The sequence below is a fragment of the Mobula hypostoma genome, chromosome 27, assembly GCF_963921235.1.
Source record: "Mobula hypostoma chromosome 27, sMobHyp1.1, whole genome shotgun sequence".
NCBI lineage: Eukaryota > Metazoa > Chordata > Chondrichthyes > Myliobatiformes > Myliobatidae > Mobula > Mobula hypostoma.
Genome location: NC_086123.1, coordinates 37,403,261 through 37,423,526, shown reverse-complemented (window position 1 = coordinate 37,423,526; position 20,266 = coordinate 37,403,261). Strand labels below are relative to the sequence as shown.

Here is a 20,266-nt window from a genome sequence, read left to right as displayed (position 1 = left end):
AAAAGTCATCAACTTGACACAATAGCCCTATTTCTCTGTCCACAGACCCACAGACAAAGCCAGACTTAATGAAACTAGAACTTCAAACAGTATAGCATAGGAACAGGCCCTTCTGCCTGTAATGTTGTGCCAGAACAATTAAATTAGTAATCAAAAGGCCAACTAAACTAATCCCTCTGCGTACACAATGTCCATATCATATCATTTTCCTCACATTCAGGAAGTCTCTAATGTACTCATCTCTACCACTTCCCCCCGTCCCCGTCCCCCACAGCAGGGAGCACATTCCAGGCACCCACCACTCTCTGTGTAAAAACATTTGCCTCTCACATCTCCTTTGAAATTACCCCTCTCCCCTTACGTGCACAACATACTGTATATGTGCTGAAGTTGTTTTTATTTCAGGTTTCTAGTACCTGCAGTATTTTTCTTTTGAAGAGTAAGTCATGGGATCGGATTTCTTCCAGGAAGTAACACTTACCAGCAGTGTTACAGTCTGAATCAGAATCAGAATCTGTTTGTTATCAAATGTGTTGTTTTATGGCAGTAGTAGAGTGCAACACATAAAAACATCACAATAGGTCACAATAAAAGATAAGCAATCCAAAGGTGAGGAAGTGTTCACGGGCTGTTCAGAAATCTGATGGAAGTGCTGAGTGGTTGTGATCATTAGAGTGACGTTACCTCACTAACTGTCAGGAAAGGTTGGAGACTCTGATGGTTTTCCTTGGCGCATCAGACGCTGTGGGGGGTGGGGATGCAACCTGATAATAGTGTTTAAAATGATGTGGGACGTAGATGGGGTGGATAGTCAGAGTGTGTACCCCACAGTGGAAAGTCAGATACAGGAAGGCTTAGGTCTAAGGTTGCTACTACTACTAGGTCGACTCAGGCCCAGGGGGCCGGCGTCGGGCAAAAGGCAGGAGGTAGTAAGTTTAAAGTTTAAAGGAGATTTACAAAACAAGATTTTTTCATTTTACAGAGTTGCTAGGTGATTGGAATGGGGGTGATATGACAGCAGTATTTAAGAGACATTTAGACAGACAGATCTAAGAGGGAATGAACTGATACAGACCATGTGCACTCAGACGGGGTTAGTTTGGAATGCTGTCATGGTAAGCTCAGAGCTGGTGGGCTGAGGCAATGTTCCCTCTAATTTTACACACAGCTGTGCAAACCAAGTATTACTCTCAGCAGGAAATTTTTACATGACCTGGAAACTGTACTGCACTTTAATAAAACATTATATAAAGAGAAAATTCCAGCTGCATGGCAACAAAGGCTACGTGCACTGGAGCATTTCAGTTACTATGCAGCCACACACACGTGCAGCTTAGAGGGAATAGTGGGCTGAAAAGACTCTTCCTGCACTGTACTATGTTCGACTGGCTCGAGTGCTACCCGCTTATAATCTGCTTGCTTCTCTCAGACAATAGTTTCATGTATTATCTTCCAGTTTCCCAGTTCTGAAATACCTGATCTCAGACTTCATGAGGTCCTGAGGTCCAATACTTCTCAACAGTCTTCTAGAGTAAAATCAGACTTGGTTGGTCCACCACCAACTCTATATACACACACACACACATACACCCACCCCACACTCTCCTGCTCTTCTGAGGCTCTACTGTACTGACAAACTGGAGGTGGCTGCCTGAGATTCTGGGACAAAGGGCTTTAGAAACTCAATGGGTCAAGAAACATCTCTGGAGGGAAGTGGACTGAGGGAAAGAAAGGTGCAGCAAGAACTGGCAGATGGTAAGTGGATGGATCCTGGCCCCAACATACTGATGCAATCACCAGCAGCTCTACTTCGATAAGAGTTTGGGCAGATTTGGAGCACCAACAGAAACTCTTGGACATTTCTATAGGTGAACAGGGGGAGCATTGTAATTGGTGCATTGTAGCCTGGTATCGAGTCTCAGACGCACAGGATCACATGATGTTGCAGACTCAGCCCGCTCCATCATGGGCACAACCCTCCCCACCAGCGAAGGCATCCTCAAGAGACAATGCTTCAAGAAGGCGGCTTCCAGCATAAAAAGGACCCTCACCATCCAGAAAAATTTCCTCTTCTCATTACTACTCTTGGGGGAGGTGGAACAGGATCCTAAAGATACTCGATATTTCGGGAACTTTTCTTCCTCTCCACTATCAGATTTCTGAATGGTCCGTGAACACATTTTTCATTACCTCATTATTCATTTTTTGTCCTGCACTAATTTATTTTGTAATTTATTGCAGTTTTTATATCCTTGCACAGTACTGCTGCAGCAAGACAAATTTCATGTCGTACAAGCGATTAATTATACACCTGTATCTGATTCTAAACTTCTGGTAAGATGGCGGCATACTCAGAGTTGGCCTCCCTGGGGCAAACCAAAGGTGTTTGTTACAATTGCAAGAGAAGACAATGCTGAACTTTAGGAACTACAAGTCTTGCAGGGTTACTCATCAGCGAGCTGCTCGTTGGCGGAGGATCTGAACTTGGTTACTGCCGGCTACAGGTGAACATCAGAGTCAATGCGCAAAGGCGGTGTGCAGTCTAACAGCGAGTGATTCTCTTGGATGTTTCTCTTGCAAGTGGAAGACCCTCTTGGACACTGATAATGTAAAGTGCCATTTCCCTTGTTTTTGATGAGACAAATGGCCTGGGAGCTACGTGGTTTAGGCTGGAGCAAGGACTAGGCCTCAGGCTGTGGGGTTGCCTGTTGCAGCAGTCCGGGAGAGGAGATGTCGGAGGTGTTGTAACGCAGTGTCTATGCTGGGTTGGCCCCGCCTGTTGGTGCTGCCCTCCAGTGTTTGATCGATAGAATGACAAGCTGGATTGTGTGCATGCAAGCATACGTTTGTCTGCTGACTGGTGATAACTGCTTGTTCTTGCCGATAACATCAATTTACAGGATATGTCACTCATGGACTGGGGCTACATATTTTTTTTTGTGTGTGACTGTATGTTTACTTGTTATCTATCATGGGTACCAGCCTCCATAGTATCCAAGACATCTTCAAGGAACGGTGTCTTAGGAAGGAGGCGTCCATCATTAAGGACCCCCAGCACCCAGGACATGCCCTCTTTACACTGTTACCATCAGGAAGGAGGTACAGAAGCCTGAAGGCACACGTTCAGCGTTCCAGAAACAGCTTCTTCCCCCCGCCATCCAATCTCTAAATGAACATGGAACCCATGAACACTACCTCACTACTTTTTCATTTCTGTTACTTTGCACTATTTATTTCAACTGAACTATTTAATAGACATAATATATACTTAACGTAACTCAGTTTCTTCTCTATATTTATCACGTATTTCATTGTACAGCTGCTGTAAAGTTAACAAATTTCACGACATATGCCAGTGATATTAAATCTGATTCAGATTCTGATCTTATATGTAACACATGTGCCTTGTGGTATATATGACAGTTGATAATCTGTGTTGCAACTTGGCCCTGGAGTAATACTGTTTCATTAGTCTGTATTCGTGTGTGATTGATTGACAATTGAACATGAACATGACCCAGGTTAAAGGTATGGTGATGAGGTGCTGCTCACTTACCACAAGATGGCGCTCAGAGCTGCAGACTCTCACCACTCAAGGCAATGATTATTGTTCCAACACACAAAATGCTGGAGGAACTCAGCAGGTCAGGCAGCACCTATGCAGGGGAATAAACAGTTGATGTTTCAGGCAGAGACATTGACTGTTTATTCCTCTCTGTAGATGCCGCCTGACTCGCCAAGTTCCTCCAGCATTTTGTGTGGGTTGCTCAAGATTTCCAACACCTGCAGAATCGCTTCTGTTTATGATCATTTCAAGGTCAGGTTGTTGGAAGTGTGGAGAATATTGATGGTAGAGTGAAATTCCATTAACTCAAGAGCCTCAATTCTACTTTCACCATTGAAAGGCATATTCCTGCGCTGTATCGACGTTAACCAGTAGCTTAGACAGAGAGCAGACAGTGTGAAATAGGACAGGCAGAATCTTTACAATTTAATTGTGCATTGATTGTGTATGTGAGTGTGTAAGTGTGTGAGTGTGTGTATTCCTTATGCACATCTTAAATTGCTTTCTGGAATCTCATGTTACTGATATGCAGTGCCTACAAAAAGTATTCAGCACCGCCGCTCCCCCCCCCCCGGAAGTTTTCATATTTTATGTTTTACAACATTGAATCACAGCGGATTTAATTTGGCTATTTTGGCACCGATCAAAAGAAAAAGACTCTTTTATGTCAAAGTCTCCACCGAGTGATCTAAATTAATTACGAATATAAAACACAAAATAATTGATTGCGTAAGTATTCGCCCCCTTCAAGTCAGACTTTAGTAGATGCACCATTGGCAGCAATTACAGCCTTGAGTCTGTGTGGATAGGTCTCTAGCAGCTTTGCACATTTGAACCTCATATACCGTCTAGGTAGTCTCCAGCCCCTCGGTATGAGCATAGAATTCTCCAACTTCCGGTAATTCCCTCCCCCTCCCTTCCTCTATCCCTATTTCCCTATTTCACTCTGCCCCCTCCCCCAGCTGTCTATCACCTCCCTCATGGTTCCACCTCCTTCTATTACCCATTGTGCTTTCCCCTATTCCTTCTTCACCTTTCCTGCCTATCCCCTCCCCACTTCCCCTCCCCCACCCCTTGATCTTTCCCCTTACTGGAACCTACCAGTCTTCTCCTTCTCACCCTCCCCCACATTCTTTAAAGGGCCTCTGCTCCTTCCCTCTTCAGTCCTGACGAAGGTTTCCGGCCCGAAACGTCAACTCATCGCTTCCATGGATGCTGCCCGACCTGCTGAGTTCCTCCAGCGTGTTGTGAGTGTTGCACATTTGAACAGTGCAATTTTTCCCCGTTCTTTTTACAAAACTGCTCAAGCTCTGTCAGATTGCATGGGGATCATGACTGAACAGCCGTTTTCTAGTCCAGCCACAAATTCTGAATTGGATTGAGGTCTGAACTCTGACTTGGCCACTCCAGGGCATTAACTTTGTTGTTTTTAAGCCATTCTTGTGTAGCTTTGGCTTTATGCTTGGCGTCATTGTCTTGATGGAAAACAAATCTTCGCCCAAGTTGCAGTTCTCTTGCAGGCAGCATCAGGTTCTGCTCCAGGATTTCCCCTGTATTTTGCTGCATTCATTTTACCCTCTACCTTCACAAGCCTTCCAGGGCCTGCTGCAGTGAAGCATCCCCACAGCATGATGCAGCCACCACCATGCTTCACAATAGGGATGGTGCGTTTTTGATGATGTGCAGTGTTTACGGCAAACATAGCGTTTAGTCCGATAGCCAAAAAGCTCGATTTTAGTTTCATCAGACCATAGAACCTTCTTCCAACTGACTTCAGAGTCTCCCATATGCCTTCTGGCAAACTCTGGTTGAGATTTCATGTGAGTTTTTTTTCAACAGTGGCTTTCTCTTTGCCACTCTCCCATAAAGCTGTGACTTGTGAAGCACCCGGGCAACAGTTGTATGCACAGACAAGAGAAAATCTGCAGATGCTGGAAATCCAAGCAATACATGCAAAATCCTGGAGGAACTCAGCAGGCCAGGCAGCTCCAAAAGAAAAGAGTATTCCTGATGTTTCGTGCTGAAACAGCCAAAGGGTTGACAATATTCTTTTCCATCCTGGCTGCCTGGCCTGCTGAGTTACTCCAGGATTTTAGAAACATAGAAACCAAGAAAACCTACAGCACAATACAGGTCCTTCGGCCCACAAAGTTGTGCCGAACATGCCCCTACCTTAGAAATTACAAGGTTTATCTCTAGCCCTCTATTTTTCTAAGCTCCATGTACTTATCCAAAAGTCTCTTAAAAGACCTTATCGTATCCGCCTCCACCATTGCCGGCAGCCCATTCCATGCACTCACCACTCTCTGATTAAAAAATTTATTCCTGACATCTCCTCTGTACCTCCTCCCCAGCACCTTAAACCTGTGTCCTCTTGTGGCAACCATTTCAGCCCTGGGAAAAAGCCTCCGACTATCCACATGATCAATTCCTGTCATCATCTTATATACCTCTATCAGGTCACCTCTCATCCTCCTTTGCTCCAAGGAGAAAAGGTCGAGTTCACTCAACCTATTCTCATAAGGCATGCTCCCCAATCCAGGGAACATCCTTGTAAATCTCCTCTGCACTCTTTCTATGGCTTCCACATCCTTTCTGCAGTGAGGTGACCAGAACTGAGCACAGTACTCCAAGTGGGGTCTGACCAGGGTCCTATGCAGCTGCAACATTACCTCTCGGCTCCTAAATGCAATTCCACAATTGATGAAGGCCAATACACCGTGCGCTTTCTTAACCATAGAGTCAACCTGCGCAGCTGCTTTGAGTGTTCAATGGACTCGGACCCCAAGATCCCTCTGATCCTCCACACCGTCAAGAATCTTACCATTAATACTATATTTCACCATCATACTTGACCTACCAAAATGAACCACTTCACACTTAACTGGATGAAACTCCATCTGCCACTTCTCAGCCCAGTTTTGCAACCTATCAAGGTCGCGCTGTAACATCTGACAGCCCTCCACAACCTTTGTGTCATCAGCAAACTTACTAACCCATCCCTCCACTTCCTCATCCAGGTCATTTATAAAAATCACGAAGAGTAAAGGTCCCAGAACTGATCCCTGAGGCACTCCACTGGTGACTTACCTCCATGCAGAATATGACCCGTCTACAACCGCTCTTTGCCTTCCATGGGCAAGCCAGTTCTGGATCCACAAAGCAATGTCCCCTTAGATCCCATGCCTCCTTACTTTCTCAATAAGCCTTGCATGGGCTACCTTATCAAATGCCTTGCTGAAATCCATATACACTACATCTACTGCTCTACCTTCATCAGTGTGTTTAGTCACATCCTCAAAAAATTCAATCAGTTTCATAAGGCAAGACCTGCCTTTGACAAAGCCATGCTGACTGTTCCTAATCATATTATACCTCTCCAAATGTTCATAAATCCTGCCTCTCATAAATCATCGCCAGAGGCTCAGCAATCTCCTCCCTCGCTTCCCACAGCAGCCTGGGGTACATCTCATCCGGTCCCGGGGACTTATAAAACTTGATGATTTCCAAAAGCTCCAGCACATCCTCTTTCTTAATACCTACATGCTCAAGCTTTTCTGTCCGCTGCAAGTCGTTACTATAATCACCAATATCCTTTTCCACAGTGAATACTGAAGTAAAGTATTCGTTAAGTACCTCTGCTATTTCCTCCAGTTCCATACACACTTTCCAACTGTCACACTTGATAGGTCCTATTCTTTCATGTCTTATCCTCTTGCTCTTCACATACTTGTAGAATGCCTTGGAGTTGTTTGTGCAGTCTCTCCCATATAACCCACAGAAGCTTGTAACTCCTCCAGAGTTGTCATAGGTCTCTTGATGCCCTCCCTCACCAGTCTCCTTATTGCACGGTCTCTCAGTTTTTGAGGACAGCCTGCTCTGGGCACCTTTACAGCTGTGCCATATTCTTTCCATTTCTTGATGATTGACTTAACTGTTCTCCAGGGGATATTCGGTGACTTGGGAATGTTCTTGTATCCATCTCCTGTCTTGTGTTTTTCAATAACCTTTTCACAGAGTTGCTTGGAGTGTTCTTTTGTCTTCATGGTGTAGTTTTTGCTCGGATACTGACTCACCAGCAGTTGGACCTAATTCTTCTTCTGATGTTCAATGGTAGTTGGCAGTTGAACTTAAAGGTACATTACCACCACCAACTGGACTGGAGTGTGGTGTAGAGAATTGGAAATAAAACCCCTACTAGTTCGTTATCAAATGAAAACTAAATTACCTCAAAATGCCCTATAGATTGTAAATAATAAAAACAATATTGTGAATTAAATTGAAGTCACTTTCATAACTGAAAGTTTTATAATGAAAACTGTCAATCCCAAAGTTAGTAGGGCAGCCTGCATTTGCTTTCTTTTCACCTTATATGCTTCACATTATAAAAGAATGGGTTCAACTGTTTCATAATGATGGCCACACCTACACATCCCAGAGTGGTGTTTTCAACAAGATACAAGGAATAATTAAGCAGAGTATTCCCAATTCTAAGTCGAGTCAATACAATTCCTTCCCTTCTTGTCTTACCCCCTTCTCCCATCAATCCAACAATTTTATGTTTTCGGTAAAGGTGTCTCCCCTTATGCCTATTATTAACATAGAAACATAGAAACATAGAAAATAGGTGCAGGAGTAGGCCATTTGGCCCTTCGAGCCTGCACCGCCATTTATTATGATCATGGCTGATCATCCAACTCAGAACCCCGCCCCAGCCTTCCCTCCATACCCCCTGACCCCTGTAGCCACAAGGGCCATATCTAACTCCCTCTTAAACATAGCCAATGAACTGGCCTCAACAGTTTCCTGTGGCAGAGTATTCCACAGATTCATCACTCTCTGTGTGAAGAAGTTTTTCCTAATCTCGGTCCTAAAAGGCTTCCCCTCTATCCTCAAACTGTGACCCCTCGTTCTGGACTTCCCCAACATCGGGAACAATCTTCCTGCATCTAGCCTGTCCAATCCCTTTAGGATCTTATACGTTTCAATCAGATCCCCCCTCAATCTTCTAAATTCCAACGAGTACAAGCCCAGTTCATCCAGTCTTTCTTCATATGAAAGTCCTGCCATCCCAGGAATCAATCTGGTGAACCTTCTTTGTACTCCCTCTATGGCAAAGATGTCTTTCCTCAGATTAGGGGACCAAAACTGCACACAATACTCCAGGTGTGGTCTCACCAAGGCCTTGTACAACTGCAGTAGTACCTCCCTGCTCCTGTACTCGAATCCTCTCGCTATAAATGCCAGCATACCATTCGCCTTTTTCACCGCCTGCTGTACCTGCATGCCCACTTTCAATGACTGGTGTATAATAACACCCAGGTCTCATTGCACCTCCCCTTTTCCTAATCGGCCACCATTCAGATAATAATCTGTTTTCCTATTTTTGCCACCAAAGTGGATAACTTCACATTTATCCACATTAAATTGCATCTGCCATGAGTTTGCCCACTCACCCAACCTATCCAAGTCACCCTGCATCCTCTTAGCATCCTCCTCACTGCTAACACTGCCACCCAGCTTCGTGTCATCCGCAAACTTGGAGATGCTGCATTTAATTCCCTCATCCAAGTCATTAATATATATTGTAAACAACTGGGGTCCCAGCACTGAGCCTTGCGGTACCCCACTAGTCACCGCCTGTCATTCTGAAAAGGTCCCGTTTATTCCCACTCTTTGCCTCCTGTCTGCTAACCAATTCTCCACCCACACCAATACTTTACCCCCAATACCGTGTGCTTTAAGTCTGCACACTAATCTCCTGTGTGGGACCTTGTCAAAAGCCTTTTGAAAATCCAAATATACCACATCCACTGGTTCTCCCCTATCCACTCTACTAGTTACATCCTCAAAAAATTCTATGAGATTCGTCAGACATGATTTTCCTTTCACAAATCCATGCTGACTTTGTCCGATCATTTCACCGCTTTCCAAATGTGCTGTTATCACATCCTTGATAACTGACTCCAGCAGTTTCCCCACCACCGACGTTAGGCTAACCGGTCTATAATACCCCAGTTTCTCTCTCCCTCCTTTTTTAAAAAGTGGGGTTACATTAGCCACCCTCCAATCCTGAGGAACTAGTCCAGAATCTAACGAGTTTTGAAAAATTATCACTAATGCATCCATTATTTCTTGGGCTACTTCCTTAAGCACTCTAGGATGCAGACCATCTGGCCCTGGGGATTTATCTGCCTTCAATCCCTTCAATTTACCTAACACCACTTCCCTACCAACATGTATTTCACTCAGTTCCTCCATCTCACTGGACCCTCTGTCCCTTACTATTTCTGGAAGATTATTTATGTCCTCCTTAGTGAAGACAGAACCAAAGTAATTATTCAATTGGTCTGCCATGTCCTTGCTCCCCATAATCAATTCACCTGTTTCTGTCTGCAGGGGACCTACATTTGTCTTTACCAGTCTTTTCCTTTTTACATATCTATAAAAGCTTTTACAGTCAGTTTTTATGTTCCCTGCCAGTTTTCTCTCATAATCTTTTTTCCCCTTCCTAATTAAGCCCTTTGTCCTCCTCTGCTGAACTCTGAATTTCTCCCAGTCCTCAGGTGAGCCACTTTCTCTGGCTAATTTGTATGCTACTTCTTTGGAATTGATACTATCCCTAATTTCTCTTGTCAGCCACGGGTGCAATACCTTCCTTGATTTATTCTTTTGCCAAACTGGGATGAACAATTGTTGTAGTTCATCCATGCAACCTTTAAATGCTTGCCATTGCATATCCACCGTCAATCCTTTAAGTGTTATTTGCCAGTCTATCTTAGCTAATTCACGTCTCATACCTTCAAAGTTACCCCTCTTTAAGTTCAGAACCTTTGTTTCTGAATTAACTATGTCACTCTCCATATCAATGAAGAATTCCACCATATTATGGTCACTCTTACCCAAGGGGCCTCTCACGACAAGATTGCTAATTAACCCTTCCTCATTGCTCAAAACCCAGTCCAGAATAGCCTGCTCTCTAGTCGGTTCCTCGACATGTTGGTTCAAAAAACCATCCCGCATACATTCCAAGAAATCCTCTTCCTCAGCACCTTTACCAATTTGGTTCACCCAGTCTACATGTAGATTGAAGTCACCCATTATAACTGCTGTTCCTTTATTGCACACATTTCTAATTTCCTGTTTAATACCATCTCCGACCTCACTACTACTGTTAGGTGGCCTGTACACAACTCCCACCAGCGTCTTCTGCCCCTTAGTGTTACGCAGCTCTACCCATATCGATTCCACATCTTCCCGGCTTATGTCCTTCCTTTCTATTGCGTTAATCTCTTCTTTAACCAGCAACGCCACCCCACCTTCCCTTCCTTCATGTCTATCCCTCCTGAATATTGAATATCCCTGAACGTTGAGCTCCCATCCCTGGTCACCCTGGAGCCATGTCTCTGTGATCCCAACTATATCATAATCATTAATAACAATCTGCACTTTCAATTCATCCACCTTATTACGAATGCTCCTTGCATTGACACACAAAGCCTTCAGGCGCTCTTTTACAACTCTCTTAGCCCTTATACAATTATGTTGAAAAGTGGCCCTTTTTAATGCTTGCCCTGGATTTGTCGGCCTGCCACTTTTACTTTTCTCCTTTGTACTTTTTGCTTCTACCCTCACTTTACACCCCTCTGTCTCTCTGCACTGGTTCCCATCCCTCTGTTGTGAACTAACCTCCTCACGCCTAGCCTCTTTAATTTGATTCCCACCCCCCAACCATTCTAGTTTAAAGTCACCTCAGTAGCCCTCGCTAATCTCCCTGCCAGGATATTGGTCCCCCTAGGATTCAAGTGTAACCCGTCCTTTTTGTACAGGTCACGCCTGCGCCAAAAGAGGTCTCAATGATCCAAAAACTTGAATCCCTGCCCCCTGCTCCAATCCCTCAGCCATGCATTTATCCTCCACCTCATTGCATTCCTACTCTCACTGTCGCGTGGCACAGGCAGTAATCCCGAGATTACTACCTTTGCGGTCCTTTTTCTCAACTCCCTTCCTAGCTCCCTATATTCTCCTTTCAAGACCTCATCCCTTTTCCTACCTATGTCATTGGTACCTATATGTACCACGGCCTCTGGCTCCTCACCCTCCCACTTCAGGATATCTTGGACATGATCAGAAATATCCCGGACCCTGGCACCAGGGAGGCAAACTACCATCCGGGTCTCTGGACTGCGTCCACAGAATTGCCTATCTGACCCCTTTACTATATTAACCCACAGGTCTTGCCATAACTTCCTAATTCTTAGCCCCACCAACCGCTTAGCTTCTGATTTGCTAAGAGGAAGGTCTATATCCACAGATCAACTTTTAACAGCTTTTTAGGCCAAACAATTCCCCTCAACACCTCTATCTGCAGGGCCCATAAGAAGAAGACATGTGGACCAATACTTTGAATATGAAATAAAGTTTGAAGAGTTTCCAGCGGTAAGTCTGACCTACTGCTAAAATGACCTGTTTTAAAACTAGTCAAAACCGAAAAAGAATCTGAACAAATTATAACCTTGCAAGGACAGATTTCCTCCACCCACTGTAAGCCCAAAATGATGGAAACCGGTTCTGCAGTGTGTACTGATAGATAGTTAGTAAGATGTTTCCTTATCGTTACCTGTAATTCATACAGCCATACTGACATTCCCTGTTAAATTATCTTTTGATCCATCAGTAAAAATTGTTAATATGTCACAATAATTTTCCTTAACATACTGATGAACCAACAGACTCTCAGGCATATCAGGATCTTTGGATTTCATTAAATCACGCAACCTAAAGTCAGCAGTTCGACCTTCCAGATACAGGTGTATTTTACCACAATTAATTGAAACACTTTGACTGCACACAGGCGATCTCCATTTAAGCTCATTGTGTGACCTAAAACCGACTGGTTTTAAAGGGTTATATTAAAGGGTGGGGTGGGGAGAGTGAATACTTCTGCAATCAATTATTTTGTGTTTTTATTTGTAGACAGCCGTCGCTCCCAGGGGATCATGGGTTTGTGCCTCTGGTGGACTGTGTCCTCTCCAGGGCACAAGCCTGGGCGGGAAGATTTGAAGAACCGGCTGTTGCCCATGCAGCGGGCTCCCCCTCTCCACATCACTGATGTAGTTCAAGGGAAGGGCAAGTGCCAATACAGCTTGGAACCAGTGTCGTCGCAGAGGTTGCCAGAGTGAAGTTGTAAACAACATCAAACTGCCTTAGGGACCCCGGCTCCGGATTTCTTCCTCGGGGTTTACTCCCGAAGCCTTTCTCATGGGTGGGTATGGCCACAAGGCAGCGGAGGTTTAAAATCAGAGTTTTCCTTCTCCTTCTGTGTTTTGTATTTGTAATTAATTTAGATTACTTTAAAGAGCTCTGTTTTCACTTTGACATGAGTCTTTTTCTGTTGATCAATGTCAAAAAAAAGCCAAATTAAATCCAATGTGATTCAATGTTGTAAAACAATAAAATATGAAACTTCCAAGGGGGGGTGGCGGTGAATACTTTTTATAGGCACTGTAGGTACATTGAGATTAGCTTTATTTGTCACATGTACATCGAACATTGAAACGTTCAGTGAAATGCGTCATTTTGCATCAACGACCAACACAGTCTGAGGATGTGCTGGGGACAGCACGCAAGTGTTGCCACGCTCCAGCACCCACACAGCACCAGCACCCACACAGCTCCAGCACCCACACAGCTCCAGCACCCACACAGCACAAGCACCCACACAGCACGCAAGTGTTGCCACGCTCCAGCACCCACACAGCACGCAAGTGTTGCCACGCTCCAGCACCCACACAGCACGCAAGTGTTGCCACGCTCCAGCACCCACACAGCACCAGCACCCACACAGCACCAGCACCCACACAGCTCCAGCACCCACACAGCACCAGCACCCACACAGCTCCAGCACCCACACAGCACCAGCACCCACACAGCACCAGCACCCACACAGCTCCAGCACCCACACAGCACCAGCACCCACACAGCTCCAGCACCCACACAGCACGCAAGTGTTGCCACGCTCCAGCACCCACACAGCACCAGCACCCACACAGCTCCAGCACCCACACAGCACGCAAGTGTTGCCACGCTCCAGCACCCACACAGCACCAGCACCCACACAGCTCCAGCACCCACACAGCTCCAGCACCCACACAGCACGCAAGTGTTCCCACGCTCCAGCACCCACACAGCACCAGCACCCACACAGCTCCAGCACCCACACAGCACCAGCACCCACACAGCACCAGCACCCACACAGCACGCAAGTGTTGCCACGCTCCAGCACCCACACAGCACCAGCACCCACACAGCTCCAGCACCCACACAGCTCCAGCACCCACACAGCACGCAAGTGTTGCCACGCTCCAGCACCCACACAGCACGCAAGTGTTGCCACGCTCCAGCACCCACACAGCACCAGCACCCACACAGCACCAGCACCCACACAGCTCCAGCACCCACACAGCACCAGCACCCACACAGCTCCAGCACCCACACAGCACCAGCACCCACACAGCACCAGCACCCACACAGCTCCAGCACCCACACAGCACCAGCACCCACACAGCTCCAGCACCCACACAGCACGCAAGTGTTGCCACGCTCCAGCACCCACACAGCACCAGCACCCACACAGCTCCAGCACCCACACAGCACGCAAGTGTTGCCACGCTCCAGCACCCACACAGCACCAGCACCCACACAGCTCCAGCACCCACACAGCTCCAGCACCCACACAGCACGCAAGTGTTCCCACGCTCCAGCACCCACACAGCACCAGCACCCACACAGCACCAGCACCCACACAGCACGCAAGTGTTGCCATGCTCCAGCACCCACACAGCACCAGCACCCACACAGCTCCAGCACCCACACAGCTCCAGCACCCACACAGCACGCAAGTGTTGCCACGCTCCAGCACCCACACAGCACCAGCACCCACACAGCACGCAAGTGTTGCCACGCTCCAGCACCCACACAGCACCAGCACCCACACAGCACGCAAGTGTTGCCACGCTCCAGCACCCACACAGCACCAGCACCCACACAGCTCCAGCACCCACACAGCACCAGCACCCACACAGCACGCAAGTGTTGCCACGCTCCAGCACCCACACAGCACCAGCACCCACACAGCACGCAAGTGTTGCCACGCTCCAGCACCCACACAGCACCAGCACCCACACAGCACCAGCACCCACACAGCACGCAAGTGTTGCCACGCTCCAGCACCCACACAGCACCAGCACCCACACAGCACCAGCACCCACACAGCACGCAAGTGTTGCCACGCTCCAGCACCCACACAGCACGCAAGTGTTGCCACGCTCCAGCACCCACACAGCACCAGCACCCACACAGCACGCAAGTGTTGCCACGCTCCAGCCCACGCTCCAGCACCCACACAGCACCAGCACCCACACAGCACGCAAGTGTTGCCACGCTCCAGCACCCACACAGCACCAGCACCCACACAGCACCAGCACCCACACAGCACCAGCACCCACACAGCACGCAAGTGTTGCCACGCTCCAGCACCCACACAGCACCAGCACCCACACAGCACGCAAGTGTTGCCACGCTCCAGCACCCACACAGCACCAGCACCCACACAGCACGCAAGTGTTGCCACGCTCCAGCACCCACACAGCACCAGCACCCACACAGCACCAGCACCCACACAGCACCAGCACCCACACAGCACGCAAGTGTTGCCACGCTCCAGCACCCACACAGCACCAGCACCCACACAGCACGCAAGTGTTGCCACGCTCCAGCACCCACACAGCACCAGCACCCACACAGCACCAGCACCCACACAGCACGCAAGTGTTGCCACGCTCCAGCACCCACTCCAGCACCCACACAGCTCCAGCACCCACACAGCACGCAAGTGTTGCCACGCTCCAGCACCCACACAGCACCAGCACCCACACAGCTCCAGCACCCACACAGCTCCAGCACCCACACAGCACGCAAGTGTTGCCACGCTCCAGCACCCACACAGCACCAGCACCCACACAGCACGCAAGTGTTGCCACGCTCCAGCACCCACACAGCTCCAGCACCCACACAGCACGCAAGTGTTGCCACGCTCCAGCACCCACACAGCACCAGCACCCACACAGCACGCAAGTGTTGCCACGCTCCAGCACCCACACAGCACCAGCACCCACACAGCTCCAGCACCCACACAGCACGCAAGTGTTGCCACGCTCCAGCACCCACACAGCACCAGCACCCACACAGCTCCAGCACCCACACAGCACCAGCACCCACACAGCTCCAGCACCCACACAGCACCAGCACCCACACAGCTCCAGCACCCACACAGCACCAGCACCCACACAGCACCAGCAACCACACAGCACGCAAGTGTTGCAACGCTCCAGCACCCACACAGCACCAGCACCCACACAGCACGCAAGTGTTGCCACGCTCCAGCACCCACACAGCTCCAGCACCCACACAGCACGCAAGTGTTGCCACGCTCCAGCACCCACACAGCACGCAAGTGTTGCCACGCTCCAGCACCCACACAGCACCAGCACCCACACAGCACCAGCACCTACACAGCACCAGCACCCACACAGCACCAGCACCCACACAGCACCAGCACCCACACAGCACGCAAGTGTTGCCACGCTCCAGCACCCACACAGCACCAGCACCCACACAGCTCCAGCACCCACACAGCACCAGCACCCACACAGCACCAGCACCCACACAGCTCCAGCACCCACACAGCACCAGCACCCACACAGCTCCAGCACCCACACAGCACCAGCACCCACACAGCTCCAGCACCCACACAGCACCAGCACCCACACAGCACCAGCACCCACACAGCTCCAGCACCCACACAGCATGCAAGTGTTGCCACGCTCCAGCACCCACACAGCACCAGCACCCACACAGCTCCAGCACCCACACAGCACCAGCACCCACACAGCACCAGCACCCACACAGCTCCAGCACCCACACAGCATGCAAGTGTTGCCACGCTCCAGCACCCACACAGCACCAGCACCCACACAGCTCCAGCACCCACACAGCACCAGCACCCACACAGCACCAGCACCCACACAGCACGCAAGTGTTGCCACGCTCCAGCACCCACACAGCACCAGCACCCACACAGCTCCAGCACCCACACAGCACCAGCACCCACACAGCACCAGCACCCACACAGCTCTAGCACCCACACAGCACCAGCACCCACACAGCACCAGCACCCACACAGCACGCAAGTGTTGCCACGCTCCAGCACCCACACAGCACCAGCACCCACACAGCTCCAGCACCCACACAGCACCAGCACCCACACAGCACCAGCACCCACACAGCTCCAGCACCCACACAGCACGCAAGTGTTGCCACGCTCCAGCACCCACACAGCACCAGCACCCACACAGCTCCAGCACCCACACAGCACCAGCACCCACACAGCACCAGCACCCACACAGCACACAAGTGTTGCCACGCTCCAGCACCCACACAGCACCAGCACCCACACAGCTCCAGCACCCACACAGCACCAGCACCCACACAGCACCAGCACCCACACAGCTCCAGCACCCACACAGCACGCAAGTGTTGCCACGCTCCAGCACCCACACAGCACCAGCACCCACACAGCTCCAGCACCCACACAGCACCAGCACCCACACAGCACCAGCACCCACACAGCACGCAAGTGTTGCCACGCTCCAGCACCCACACAGCACCAGCACCCACACAGCTCCAGCACCCACACAGCACCAGCACCCACACAGCACCAGCACCCACACAGCACGCAAGTGTTGCCACGCTCCAGCACCCACACAGCACCAGCACCCACACAGCTCCAGCACCCACACAGCTCCAGCACCCACACAGCACGCAAGTGTTGCCACGCTCCAGCACCCACACAGCACCAGCACCCACACAGCTCCAGCACCCACACAGCACCAGCACCCACACAGCACCAGCACCCACACAGCACGCAAGTGTTGCCACGCTCCAGCACCCACACAGCACCAGCACCCACACAGCTCCAGCACCCACACAGCTCCAGCACCCACACAGCACGCAAGTGTTGCCACGCTCCAGCACCCACACAGCACCAGCACCCACACAGCACGCAAGTGTTGCCACGCTCCAGCACCCACACAGCACCAGCACCCACACAGCACGCAAGTGTTGCCACGCTCCAGCACCCACACAGCACCAGCACCCACACAGCACGCAAGTGTTGCCACGCTCCAGCACCCACACAGCACCAGCACCCACACAGCTCCAGCACCCACACAGCACCAGCACCTACACAGCACCAGCACCCACACAGCACCAGCACCCACACAGCACGCAAGTGTTGCCACGCTCCAGCACCCACACAGCACCAGCACCCACACAGCTCCAGCACCCACACAGCACCAGCACCCACACAGCACCAGCACCCACACAGCTCCAGCACCCACACAGCACCAGCACCCACACAGCTCCAGCACCCACACAGCACCAGCACCCACACAGCTCCAGCACCCACACAGCACCAGCACCCACACAGCACGCAAGTGTTGCCACGCTCCAGCACCCACACAGCACCAGCACCCACACAGCACGCAAGTGTTGCCACGCTCCAGCACCCACACAGCTCCAGCACCCACACAGCACGCAAGTGTTGCCACGCTCCAGCACCCACACAGCACGCAAGTGTTGCCACGCTCCAGCACCCACACAGCACCAGCACCCACACAGCACCAGCACCCACACAGCACCAGCACCTACACAGCACCAGCACCCACACAGCACCAGCACCCACACAGCACGCAAGTGTTGCCACGCTCCAGCACCCACACAGCACCAGCACCCACACAGCTCCAGCACCCACACAGCACCAGCACCCACACAGCACCAGCACCCACACAGCATGCAAGTGTTGCCACGCTCCAGCACCCACACAGCACCAGCACCCACACAGCTCCAGCACCCACACAGCACCAGCACCCACACAGCACCAGCACCCACACAGCTCCAGCACCCACACAGCACCAGCACCCACACAGCATGCAAGTGTTGCCACGCTCCAGCACCCACACAGCTCCAGCACCCACACAGCTCCAGCACCCACACAGCACCAGCACCCACACAGCACCAGCACCCACACAGCACGCAAGTGTTGCCACGCTCCAGCACCCACACAGCACCAGCACCCACACAGCTCCAGCACCCACACAGCACCAGCACCCACACAGCACCAGCACCCACACAGCACGCAAGTGTTGCCACGCTCCAGCACCCACACAGCACCAGCACCCACACAGCTCCAGCACCCACACAGCACCAGCACCCACACAGCACCAGCACCCACACACGCAAGTGTTGCCACGCTCCAGCACCCACACAGCACCAGCACCCACACAGCTCCAGCACCCACACAGCACCAGCACCCACACAGCTCCAGCACCCACACAGCACCAGCACCCACACAGCACCAGCACCCACACAGCACGCAAGTGTTGCCACGCTCCAGCACCCACACAGCACCAGCACCCACACAGCTCCAGCACCCACACAGCACCAGCACCCACACAGCACCAGCACCCACACAGCTCCAGCACCCACACAGCACGCAAGTGTTGCCACGCTCCAGCACCCACACAGCACCAGCACCCACACAGCTCCAGCACCCACACAGCACCAGCACCCACACAGCACCAGCACCCACACAGCACGCAAGTGTTGCCACGCTCCAGCACCCACACAGCACCAGCACCCACACAGCTCCAGCACCCACACAGCACCAGCACCCACACAGCACCAGCACCCACACAGCACGCAAGTGTTGCCACGCTCCAGCACCCACACAGCACCAGCACCCACACAGCTCCAGCACCCACACAGCTCCAGCACCCACACAGCACGCAAGTGTTGCCACGCTCCAGCACCCACACAGCACCAGCACCCACACAGCTCCAGCACCCACACAGCACCAGCACCCACACAGCACCAGCACCCACACAGCACGCAAGTGTTGCCACGCTCCAGCACCCACACAGCACCAGCACCCACACAGCTCCAGCACCCACACAGCTCCAGCACCCACACAGCACGCAAGTGTTGCCACGCTCCAGCACCCACACAGCACCAGCACCCACACAGCACCAGCACCCACACAGCACGCAAGTGTTGCCACGCTCCAGCACCCACACAGCACCAGCACCCACACAGCACGCAAGTGTTGCCACGCTCCAGCACCCACACAGCACCAGCACCCACACAGCTCCAGCACCCACACAGCACCAGCACCCACACAGCACGCAAGTGTTGCCACGCTCCAGCACCCACACAGCACCAGCACCCACACAGCACGCAAGTGTTGCCACGCTCCAGCACCCACACAGCACCAGCACCCACACAGCACGCAAGTGTTGCCACGCTCCAGCACCCACACAGCACCAGCACCCACACAGCACCAGCACCCACACAGCACGCAAGTGTTGCCACGCTCCAGCACCCACACAGCACGCAAGTGTTGCCACGCTCCAGCACCCACACAGCACCAGCACCCACACGGCACGCAAGTGTTGCCACGCTCCAGCACCCACACAGCACCAGCACCCACACAGCACGCAAGTGTTGCCACGCTCCAGCACCCACACAGCACCAGCACCCACACAGCACCAGCACCCACACAGCACCAGCACCCACACAGCACGC

The 20,266-nt window shown here is 51.1% G+C and overlaps 1 protein-coding gene across 6 annotated transcripts in view; it reads right to left on the bottom strand.

The window, feature by feature from the left end:
• Positions 1-20,266, bottom strand: part of LOC134338586 (unconventional myosin-XVIIIb-like) — a 471,306-nt gene that overhangs the window by 298,970 nt on the left and 152,070 nt on the right. The gene's annotated exons all lie outside the window — the stretch shown is intronic.